This window comes from Dromaius novaehollandiae, chromosome 5, assembly GCF_036370855.1.
Source record: "Dromaius novaehollandiae isolate bDroNov1 chromosome 5, bDroNov1.hap1, whole genome shotgun sequence".
In the NCBI taxonomy this organism is placed as follows: domain Eukaryota; kingdom Metazoa; phylum Chordata; class Aves; order Casuariiformes; family Dromaiidae; genus Dromaius; species Dromaius novaehollandiae.
Window position 1 is genome coordinate 59,090,845 of NC_088102.1, and position 13,047 is coordinate 59,103,891.

The 13,047-nt window shown below is 37.8% G+C and overlaps 1 long non-coding RNA gene across 2 annotated transcripts in view; it reads right to left on the bottom strand.

Moving 5' to 3' along the window:
* The window catches only part of LOC135328512 (uncharacterized), a 112,943-nt gene that overhangs the window by 70,781 nt on the left and 29,115 nt on the right, over positions 1-13,047 (bottom strand). Inside the window, exon 1 of one of the 2 annotated variants that reach the window (XR_010389476.1) lies at positions 4,566-4,616. The exons of the other annotated variant lie outside the window; for it this stretch is intronic. This is a non-coding gene — a long non-coding RNA (uncharacterized LOC135328512). Of the gene's footprint in view, positions 1-4,565; positions 4,617-13,047 lie in introns of those variants that run through there. 2 annotated transcript variants of the gene reach the window in all.

Sequence of the window (13,047 nt, forward strand, 5' to 3'; positions counted from 1 at the left end):
AGCAAAGATTAGGGAAAAGCTAGCTGTTACTCTAAAATAAATGTAAATTTCTTGGAAAGTTTGCTTCCTATAGATTTCAGGTTTACCAAAAATTAGAGGCTGAAAAATCTAAAATATATCATTTACAGTAAAAACAAACTGTTTTGATTTGGGCCTACAGCTGGCAATTGGTTTTTATGATGTATGCGCTTGCCCTCCCAGGGCAAAATAACACGTGTGATTAGAGATGGAACGACAACCCATCCAAACCACAAACCCGAACTCCTGACAGAACATTACCAAATAACAATACTTTGTTAGAACCACTGAAACACATTAACACCTGCTTACAGATTTTTTTAAATTACTGCAGCTGCCTTTTTTTAACCTTTCGTTAATACTGTTTGATTATATACAAAAAGCAATGTAAAGGAGGTACATAAAGCACAAGGGCAATCATTTTTGTAATTGTAATAATCATATTTTAACACCACTTATTATTCCATAGAATGAAGGCTAGAACCCAGTGCCCCATAAATCTTCAGGTTACTTATGTCAGCTGACACATGAAAATTGTTTTAAGATCCTCAAATGAAGAGGATATTTTGGAGATCGGCAGCATCAAAAATTTTTTACTCTAAGCCTACCAGCTTAGCTAAGTGTCTGTTTCTTGCTGAGTTGCTGACATCACTCCCTACTGAATCAGAAAATACTCTTGCATGAAATGAAAAAGAGAAATCTATCGGATATGGTATTTAATCTAGTATCTGCACAGAACTTCCGTGCTGTACAATGACGACAATAAAGTATATGAAACAGTAGTTGAAAACATATGGTACCAGCAAATATCTGCTGAACAATTAAATTACTGCATATGTTTTCTTACACCAGCCTCAGACTTTATAGAAGCCTGGCTGGTCCCAGATGTGCAGGTTCCCTCATTTTCTTGCTAGCCAGGTGCACCACAGCAGAAGTTGTTTTCAAGTAACATCCCATGTCACTCTTCCTCAAAGGACGGCCCACTCTGGTACTCCAGGTCTCTAGCCCGAAGCAGTGGAGCAGAGGCTCACAGTCCCCAGATCCCCTTACCCTCCCAGAGGCTGCCCGGCGGTTATTTGCCTGCTTATCCCTGCTCTCCCAGGCTAGGCTAGCCCCATCCACCAAGTTAACTAAATGCCGGAGGCAGGGTTCTCAGGCTGGGCACATTTCAGCCTTCTCTTGCTCATGTGTACAGATATCTGTTGTGCCATGAATTGCAACACAGAGTATCAAAAGGGTTAATACAGTGGTTTCACCACTGTTCAGAAATAGAAAATATTTTTAACATTATCACTTCTCATTTAATGCAGCTCTGATTTAGCATACTGTTCAGAAGTTTCTAGGAGAAGGCAAAACGAGTTCCAGCAGAAATATTAGAATCTCGTAAGTCAAAAGGCATAGAGTTTTCAGAACAAGAAATATGTCATCATATAATCCTAAATTTATTTTACAAATTCCTCCCTTTTCCTGAATCGCTCTATACATGTCCAGAAATGAAACAGACCCTTTTCTAATTCAATGATGTATGAATGCCTTAATGGAAACCTGCACATTCCAGTATATGCGGGAAGAATATATGCAGTCAGTATGTCATCAGTCTTAACTTCCCTTTCCTCCTTTCGAACAAAGTTAGATACCAATTAGGTCTCTTTCTCCAAGAGAGGAGTTGCTTCTCCAAGTTTATACCTGAAGGGTTCTCCTTGACTTTCCATGCAGCCTGGCAGAATTGCTAACACAGGAAATAACTAACCAGTGAAGACCTAAGTTATTTTACCTGCATTCTTTCTTGCCTACAGCACTAGGCTGCTTCATATCTAGTATAAAACCTGTGATGTTGCTTATATCTTCTCTATTTTTGTATATCAATTTCCCACAGAGAGAAGCATGATTAAAAAAAAAGTTAAACTGTTGTGTGAATTGCACCGTTAAGTCCAAAATAACATAAGAAAATATATTGCATTCTTGTATAATTTGAAAGTGTGGGCTGTTTGATAATATATGGATTAGCACTGTGGGATAAAAGGTAATCAGTATCACAGTATTACTATTTTAAGCCAAGAATTTTCAGCTACATGGAAAGGAATGTAAATATTAACTCTTGTTAGTCTGGTATTTGCTACAGGACTCTCCATCAATAATAAGGACCTTCAGCAATTGTACAGAGGATAAGAAATAAATAACAAACTACATATCAGTGGTAGAGTATGAGTTCAGTTCATCTTGCAGATGCAACTCCTGATAACTCCTGAGCCCTCCCAGACTCCACTTCTTTAAAATTCCTGGTCCAGTAGTGGTAGAGAAATGAAAACAGTGCATTGTAGACCAATAGAGAAAGCAACATACCTGTTTCTAAACAAATGAAACAATAAATGCTTAGATTTAAAAAGGTTGGGGGGGTTTTTTGTTTTTGTTTTTTTTGTTTGTTTGTTTTAAATCTGGCTGCTGAACATATGGTTATTCACTAGTAGCTTCCCCTGGAGGCTCACAGGTAGTACAAATGCATTAGACACAGAGCTGCAGAGTTCTGTCTAAAAACCTTGGATTAAGCAAGCTAATAATCTTAGAGGATGGTCTGTGGCACAACTGGCTCGACTTCATCTTGAACTGGCTTTAGAATTCTAAAAGTAGTGATTTGTATTATTAGGTAAAACACCTTGGTAAGTAATTTTTGCTTACAGATAGATGCCTCTCAACAAGTATATAAAAAGTCAGAAAGCCTGAGGGTGTACAGATCCTTAGAGCCAGCATTTCTCCAGTGAGTGTTTCCAGCCAACAGTAAAAATCATAGAATAATTAAGTTTGAAAGGTACCTTTAGAGTTCATCGAAATCAATTCCCTGCTCAAAGCAAGGCCAATTTCTACATGTTTTCTTTTCTTTAATTAGCATATAGCAAGAAAGCATTCACAAGTGCACAGGTGCCTAGCAAGGGCTGCAGAATGCAATAGATGGCAAAAGTAGCAACCTTTTACTGGAACAGAATGTATTTTTTTTACTCCCTAGAAACACCAGCTTAACACATGTGCCTCATTTCTGATTAAAGAGTTGGGAGCTGGTACCCCTCACGACGGTGGGTATCCTGCATCAGCGCGAGTTACCCTTTCTCGAGCTTCCACAGGGGCCATTGCGTTGTGCACAGACAAGTTAAAGTCCAGCTTAAGGTCCCACTTCCAGCTCTCACCCAGCTTGGACAAGCCCCACGAACCCCTGTGAGGTGACCTGCTCCACAGAGCTGGCACCAGCAGAGGACTGAAAGAGCTTGTGGGGATGCAGAAGTAGGAAGGGGTTTCAGAGACACTATAACATGCTTTCTTACAGCAGGAAAAAACTCAGGTTGTCTTGATTAAGTGAGGTCTCAAATGTGGCTTTAAAGTCTTGATACTTTTAAAGCCAAAAAATGGGTTCATTTTATGTGGTTTTAGTCATAGCAGCTCTAGCACTTACTAACAACGACTACAAGATGGAAGATAGGAAGTGACTAATATTTTATCCACATAGAGTATTGCATTTGGGAGTTCTAAAAATCTGGAACGCCACTAATTTGAAATGCCTGACGCTACCTCAGGGCAGTAATGGCTTAGCTCCCCCGGGCTTCCCTTTTCCTCCGTCGACTAGGGCAGAGGACACTTCCCTCGGCTCACTCTTCCCCGGTGAGCACACGCAGTGCGTTACGGGAATTGCACCGCTCCGCTTCAGATGCCACAAACATCAAATGAAAGGTTCTGGCCCAGCTAGAAAAAGTGGCTGATAAGATAAACTGAGCTAAATGCCAACATAGCCAAAGTGAACTTTAGCATTTCAAAAAACAGAATGTTTTGGCTTGATTTTTTTCAACGGATTTCTGCAGTAAACAAACACTTCTGACTGATACTTCGTCTTCTGTCAACAGTACTGTTGAAAACCTTAAGGCCAGACACCCTGATCACATTTTCAAACTTCTTTATATTATTTGGACAAAAAAAAGACTCTGTCAGGAATTGTTTTTCATCTGATTTTTGCTCCCGTGTTAGTTTTCCCTTATAATTCTGGTTGGCTTTAAAATCCTTATTAACATCTCTTCTATGCAAAAACATTGCCTTTTGAATACTTATAACCAGGAAACAGTACATAAAATCTTCTTTCTAACATCTTTCCCATCCATATGCTCATATGCTGGCTTTACTTGCATTGGAATATTCATGGAGTATAAATAATAATAAAAAATACGAAAAATATGAAAGTGTAGCTAGAAAACTTATTCTCTTTGCTAGTTCTCAACTTTTACTCAACTTTCTTAAAAATGTATAATAACTTGAAGCAAAATCTGTCCTTTGAGAGAAACTGCTAAGCAACGTTTCCAGTTAACAATGTACTTCATCTTTTAAAGACAGACACTGTCACAGGATATTAACGTAATAACAGTCCCAACCTCTGATAACCTAACACTGCTAGCTATTAAGAGCAGGAGCTAGGGTAGCTAAAGATATTCTTGCAAAATTAAGCAAAGGAAAATTTTATGCTTATATGCTTAAGCAAATGCTATGCACAAGCAATTTTAAAACAAACTTACTTTCAAGTCTCCCAAGTCAGTAGCAACCTCTAACCCCTCCCAGGTTCTCTCTCTCCCCACAAATTAAAGGTCGTTTTTTGAAACATTGTTTTTGTTTACCTTTCATCAATTGGATAGTTTTCCACAGCCTTTGAACTGGGAGGGGGGGGGGGGGGGACAAAACTTTCCTTTGAGCATCTGCTGATACGGTGTGTTACTAGAGAAAGTCTGGAGTTAAAAAACAATTAATAAATACTCATGATGCTCAAAACAGGTGTCATTAGATCAGGTTGCTCAAGGCTCTCTCTCCAAGGGCAGAGATTCTACAACCGGATGTTATTTAGAATTTACAAAAATTTACGAAGCTAAGTATTTTAATGCTGCCAAAGGAATTATAAACAGCGAATTGATTTAGACTAAAGAATAATTGCCCAATAAAAATGACAAAGCCCCTACTGGCAGAGTGGGCTTAAATTTGAACTGGTCAAATTATTTGTCAATGTACAATATAATTCTGCACTAGTAAGAAGTTAGACTATGTGGCCTGACAGGACTATCTTTATCACTCATTTCTGGACAATGATAAACTGGTACACTTTAACTAATAAATGCTTAGCTAAAGATATTATTCTCTTTGTCATTCTTTATATCCTCTGTTCTTGCTTCTAATAAGTGAGTTAATTAGCAGGCATATTCCAAAAAGCCTTGAGAAGAGATCAGCTCTTGACTGGTCCCTGCCTCCCCCTGCCAAAAGTTTGCAACTGTTAAGAGTTATGCGTTATCCTATCCCAAAGGAGAAATACATGGTTTTACTTTAGTCTAATCTAGACAGCTCAGATGCTAAATGACAACTACTGTCAACGACTTATTCGCAAGCAGGTCATACAGAATTTACTTGCCAAAATTATTCAGCAAATATTTTGTAAATAATTTTGAAAAGCACTTGGCTCAGTGTACAAAACTTAGTAGGTCTGATGTCATTTTATTGAAATTATATCATAACACATCAGTATGTTTCCAAAAAAGATGCATCTAGGAACGCACTGTTCCAAACTTTACCACTTGTGACAGATGGCAGAATACAGAATGTCTGAAGCCTGCTAGATAGATGGTTTCATCTAGAAAGGACAGTCTTGGAGGGGGTGGCAACAAGGATGTCGATAACCCTATAACCATTATTTTTTTCCTGTCATGCTTTTCTGGTCATTTCTTCCACATCCAGATCCAGTGGATTTTGGTCTCATATTTGCTGATGACAGGAAGATATTCAGACCTACCCTGATAGCCCAGCTGAGACTCGACCTAAGAACAGATAGATTTACCACTGCTCTGATTCATTTATATCTTCATCAGCTACTCCGACAAAGACCAAGAGCATGTTCAGAAAAAAACACAACAAACAAGGTATGACTTCTTGTGTATCCTACCAGTTTCTGGAAATCAGCCGTTTGGAAACTTTTTGATCCCCAGATGACCATGGTATTAGACACCCCTGGCTCTCTTCTCCACAAGCATGTCAAATTATTTTCTGAACTCTTACTTTTGTCCTCCATTGCACTAAGCAATAGCAAATCCCCAAATTTAATCATCTATTTTGGAAAAACAAACAAACCAAACCTAAAAAGCTCCAAACCTTTTTTCTAAAAGTACTGCCCAAGAATTAATTTCACATCCCTATCTCCTGTACTGGAAGTTATTTCCTAATCTTTTCTCCATATTACTCAAGAGTTTAGGTGTCTAATATATGCCTGTTCTCTTCCCTTCATCTTTAAAAAAATTTTTTTTAAAACTTAATAGTCTTCATTCATCAATCTTTCTTTACATAAAGCCATTCTGTGTCTTTCACCACCTCTGAAATCCCTCTCCGCAGCTCTCAGGGACAGCTAGACCAGCATACTATTCAAGACACGAATGTACCAGGTATTCATAGTGTCACCATGCTGTCCTCTCTGCCTTTCTTAATAATTCCTGATATCACATTCAATTTTAGGACCCCCATTGTGTACTGACCTGGTATTTTCAGGAATTTACCCAGCATGACTCCACAGTAACAACTATGTAACATAACCTATATATTATTAAAGTTGTTTCTCTCTCTCTCACACACACACACTCACTCTACTTCAAATTCACCAACACTGATGAATTAGTTTATGCTATTCACTAGTCTATTAGATGGCAACTCTGCTGGTTTGGTTTCAACTACTCTTAGTAATTTCTTTACTTTAACAGCTCACCATTTATTTTGATAAACATTTTGAAAAAAGTGCTGAATAACAGTATGTTGATTAGTGCAAGTCTCTTTTGGAATCTTACATGTTCCTAACACTTTTTCACTTTTGATGCAAGTTATGTGTGAGATTTTACTCAGAAAACCAAGAAAATAATTCTAGAACATCTTTCTGGAATGATGGTGGGTTTTTCAATTTTGTGTGGATTTTTCTTTTTTAACTTTCTCATTCTCAAGGGAAAGATGAAAATACACACATACATATATTCAGTGCTTTTCTTGAATTACTTTTGATCATTCTTCTGCAATGCTCAGATGTATTTATGAAATAGTTGCATTCAGAACTCTGAATTTGCTAATCATTCATTCAGTGATGAATGAAGAAAATGTAATACATTGTTCTCTATATATACTCAAACATAAGCTTCAAACTCTTGCTATCAGCATGGTCTATTCAGAGTTTGTATACTTGTTACAACATATTCAAAAGGAATGAGTTTTTGAAATTTTTATCTTATTTTGAAGTTGCCTTAACATACTAAAAACCTTTCAGGATCATATACTGACCCAAGGAAAAGCAGCACAGACAAACAGAGCACGAAAGCTTACAAACAGAAGTTATGCGCCACATTCATGCTGCATGTCCACATAGTTCAATTTTAACACGATCTCGTACAGAAAACAAATAGTGGGGAAGGTATTAAGTCAAACCAGTTATTAGAAGAAAAGTTCAGTTTCCAAACCAGCTTGCTCCCAACAAGCTTCCCCCAGCCTATCCAGGCCCAAATTTGAAAGTCTTATTAGCTCCTTCTCCCACGCAGGGGGGCAAGGGGAGACCAAACTTTGTCAGCTCTGCTCTCGGAGCAGTTGATACTTGTTGAGCAACACTCTTCTACACTTAACTTCAATAGCTGAATGGAAGTCTGCCCCTTTCCTACATGGTTTTAACCACAGTATCAGGAAACAGATTATTTGTGCTCCCCAATCTAAAGCCTCTAGTTCAAATACCAGTTGTGTCATGTCTTCAGTATTGCAACTCTGATTTATGTTGGATCTCATTAATACACTTGCACAAGCAAAAAGCATGCTGAGATCAGTGTTCACCATTCCAGACAAGCATTATGAGAATGATAAGGTACTGACTGCTCCTATACAGGGCTTGCCTGGCTCTGAGCGCATAGTGGGAGAGTAGGAACTGCATGACTAGCTTAGCTGAGGAGGTGGTGAGGAAGAAAATATAGCTAAGCATGCAAGATAAACTTTGCAGCACTTCAGAAGTAACCCCTTTCACCTCACAGCAAAGAAACCCTTAGCATGGAGGCTCCAGAGGACAAGGAGGAAAGGAGAGTCTGTCACAGAGGAACAACCTCTTCCCAGACCTCTTGGAGGGGAAAAGCTTTTCATGTTGCAGCAGAGCTGAAAGGCTCTATCCAGTCCTTAATAAGTTACTGTATATACAAATAGAAAGATTAAAGCTCAACCCCAAAATAGCTGTTCCTACGATTTTAAGGTCAATATAATTTCTTACTCACGTACACTTAAATTACTTCTGTTTTTAAAATAAGTAACTGTAGTGTTCAGCACAGCACTGCTTTATTCTGAGGTAACCAATGGAATAACATCTTCCAAAAGCCCTGACGCATTTGAAATCTAACCACTAAGGACACCAGCCTTTTTTCTTGTGATTCTGTACATTGCATCAGTGATTGCAAAGGACAGAACTGATAGCAATATAAAGCAAGAGAAAATTCAGTTAGCTAAACTCTAGCATCTGAGCATTTATCCCCCAGCTGAGTTGTACAACTTGTATCCCACACAGCTACTGCCAACAGCTCCAAGGGGAGCTAGGTAAGACAAAATATTTGCAAAGACTTCCTGTACTTTGAAGCCAACACAGCTATCATACTCTATTTCTTAAATCCTCCCTTCCAGCAGGTGTGAGAGCACCCATTTATTTTTGCCTCAGAAATTGCCAAAAAAGAGAGTGAGAGCAAGAGAGAGAGAGAGAGAGAGAGAGAGAGAGAGAGAGAGATGAATTACCTAGCAGCACTTCAATCTCATGCATCTCAGCTTTTACTATCAATTTACATCATATCGCATCCACTGCATGCACAGGAAGATTCCATTTTGATATAGCGCATACCTTATGGTAATGAAGGGTCCTGTTTTACTCATCCAAAAAAATAATTACAGGAAATTATCAAAGCCTTTAAGATCTTTCCCTGACTCTTTAGCAAAGCCTCTAATATTTGATTACTTTTCTGTGTTTATTGGATGTTGGTTGATTTGCATATCAGAGAGCTGCTAGATGTCTTCTATCATATTCTAGAAATGCACTGCTAAGATTCAGTCTAAACAGAATCCAAGTAACACGTATCATCTTATGATTCCTGACTAGGCATGATAAATTGAAAAAGGTCACAAGCTTGCTTAAGCCAGGAGATTGCAGTTACATGGCTAAAATAACAGCTACTCTTTATTTCCAGCTGGCAAGGCAAAGCAGCAGCTAGATGATATGTTAGCACACTGGCTGTTTCCCAGCACCCTCTTGAACACATCTGTTGTACTTCCCTCCTGCAAAACTACTTATACAATTAGAATCAGCACTTCCATTCCTTCTTACACTGAAACTTAATCTAGCACTTTTGTTATTACCTGAAAACTGATTTTAGCAAACAGCCTCAATCTCCTAACCTAAGAAACACACGATCTTTACTCTTCTTCTTAAACCAACAAGCAAGCTCACTAACATTTCTAAGAAATGACTCCCCTTCAGTGGTGTTCTCTAGCCTTAGTGCACTGCACTGAGTGTGCTTGACAAGTCGTCTCGGCTTCAGTTTCTGTAAAGCTAAGACAGCTCAGTAGGACAGGTAACAACTGGTAGCTTATCTTTTCCTGGCATTACAGCAGCAACAAAAAATAGACTGCAAGAATTATGAAATTAGTTCTCTTTGAAAAGGCATCCATCCTAATATGTTGCCTTCTGCTTTTCCAGTGACCTAACGATATATTTGTTATACAAACATTGTTTTAAAACATGAATAAACAGTATCAGAACAGTTAAACTCTGAATGTAATGGATGCATACAAGACAACAGGTGATGGCTGAAATGATGCAAACACACCTCTTTAAAATGCTATTAAAACTTCATACATATCACTTCAGATCAGATTACAAAAATACTCTATGTTCAGTAGCCTTTTAAACCATGGATAGTTTATCAAACTCACCAAAATATACACTGAGTAAAAACCTTTCCATAGAATGAGGATTTCCTAATCCGGCCTTTACAACACATTCATACCTACTACGGAGGAAACAGGAAGCTCTACATCAAATTTACATTTGGATCAACTTCAACTGTATTCGTCTCAAGCATTTTGGGAACCGAGCTCACTTGCACTCTCCTGAAAAACCTTGTTTTGAGATACTATTTGCAAAAAACTCTCAAAACATGTTACACTAATCTAATAAAATATCAGAAGCATCAATTAAAACACAACAAGTTTTGCATTGAAAACAAATCATTCTGCTAAGTAATTTCACATAACCTTGTCTTCTGTACATAATTCTTGGTCTTATGCAGTAAACAGTAAAATGTTCCAGAGTTGTTACAAACGCTTAAGAAAAATAAGCTTTGTTAATAGAACAAAATATTTTCTTTTATTTGCCAGCTTCTTCTCACAGTTCCCTGTGAGATAGGATAAAAATATTCTAAAGCCAAGCTGCATTTAGTTACCAATATAACTATGCATATTGAAGAAAAAATTCATTAAAATATAGTAAATCTAGCCATAAAGGAGATCCTCCACAAAGCAAAGATGTATCATGAGTAATAAAAGGCTAGCTTCAAATAATTACAACTACCATAATAGCAAGTAACATAATAAAAACACAGCTGTATTACACAAGATTTATCTTCAGCTGAAATCCAAACTACTCTTTCAATACATTTCTATTATGCAAATTATTCTATTCTATTATTAAATATTCTATTATGCAATATTTTTTAATTCTATGATTAATTCTGCTTTCTTTAATATAATCTCTTAAATACTCATATCAGTACCCTAGACACAGACTGAAAGGGAGTAAGAATGTCAGATGCAGGCATAGAAATTAAGGTTTTATTTGGAAATGAAGGGACATCAGTTCACCTAAAGCCAGAAAGATTTTGATATGCAATCTCACCTCCCTGTAGTACACTCATTCAGCTTTGATGACTATTCCTGATGGGACTAAAAAGCTGACAATATTAGTCAGCGAAATTAAATTAGTCTTTATCAAACCACTTTGATGTTAGTTTTTCTAGGGAGGGCTCATTAGATCAATGTCTAACCACTGAAATGCTTTAGTAGTAACTGGGAAAGGGCAAGACAATTCACAATTGATTTCTGTGGAAGCAGAATTAAATTACAGGGAGTTATACATCTGATTCGGAAAGGGCAGCAACGAGCCAATACTGTGTGCCTTTTAAGGGGGGTCAGGGGGGGGACACGACTCATCTCCACTTCCTGCAACAGACTTCTCCAATTTCCATAAAGAAAATTTTAATTGGTACACGTGCGTGGGTGCATTTACTGCACTTTGGAAGGAGAGTCCCATCTTTTTTTCACAAAATACTCACAAAAAAGCTCTCAGACTTTTAATCTTCCTTTCCAGATAGCCCCAAAAAGATAGCCTCTTCCATGGTCCCTGTAAGCTCTGCACATAAGAGCTCATCTATAGAAACTTATTGCTGCATTGTCTTCATAATAATGCATAAGCTTCCACAGTCTTTTTATTTGGCTGTCTTCAGATTTATGCTTGCAAATATCTCCACAACAGTTCCCCAGAGAAGAGCACCTCAGTATCAGCTATCATTTTACAAGTACCAATGCCTTCCCAAGATCTAGAAGATACAAACAAAACAGTCCCTGCTACAAACTAGTTCTGCTAGTTTTCAGTGTTGCTGCCACTACCACTACATGGCCAAATGAGCGTTTCAGGTTCTATTACTATTCTGGGAAGGAAACAAGCATCACAAGAATCGTAAGATTTGTCTTATCTGCAGGTAACAGAGATATATCTGCCTGGAAAGTCAGCGAGTCAAATTCAAAGGCCAGTTTATGAGACACGCAAAAACCCACAGAGGGCTGTTACCCACATCCTCTGCCAAGCTACGGAGACTCCTAGCACCGCGCTGGCTACAAGGACACAGAAGTAGGCATCGCTAGACAGTTACTGCAATGGCTTCCTAATCCTTTTTGGTAGGAATAACTCAGGTGTCTTTTGGAAAGCAACTCTGACTTTCAGACGTATGTCCTATTTTTCTGCTTCCAGATAGTTTCATTTGCTTTTTAGAGTATTCTGCTTTAAACTATTTTTTTTTGCAGAATTTTCCTAAAAAGAAATACTTACATTAGCTAAATACAGATCAGCTCAGGGAAGAAAAACATTAATCTAGCTAACATGTTAATAATAAGGTGCAACTCGCTAGATTAAGCTGAGCTCTAATGATAGTCTCCGCATTAATTTTCATCGTATCTTAACATAAAGCTGAGTTTATACGGGTACTACCTTAACAGATTTAGCTGATATTAGATGCTTACCAAAGCTTCATCAGAAACATACACCATGATTAGTTATCCAGAAATGAAAGATTTCTATTTCAGTAGTTCATTATTTCACTTTTGCTCAAGTCTGATATAGTACATTTGTCATTAATTCAGGAAAAGTCAAATCCATACATGCTTCAAGCAGAGTGATATAGATGAGATTTTCTTTGCATCACAGCAGTCATTTAATAAAACTCAGTTCTCTTTGAGACGGTGAATTGTTTTACTTATCTGGCTTATCTCTTGCCAACTTTGTTACAATACAGTATTAGGTTGGCAATTTATAAGACAACCATTATGCTGCACTAATCCTTAAACAGAGATTAACTGCTTTTCCCATTAAATCTTTTTTGCTTTGGCAAATGTTACAATGTTGCGGTACTGAATCAGAAAAACTTTAAACACATGGAAAGTGCAAAATAGACAGCGAATAACATCCGTAGACTCCTCCTGCAGTCACTCATGATGCAAGATCATTTTGCCTTCTCTCAGACTGCGTCATACTAAAACTAAACTGAATCTGTTAAATTACTTCGATACATGCAGTATCTCCATACTCCGAGATCTTTGTTTTAGAAAGACAGTGAAGTAAGCATCGACACTGGGCTATGAGGACTGCTGCCTTATAGCTAAGGTTCTCCCACAGCTGTTTGCGGCGGCCGTGTTTTCATGGAG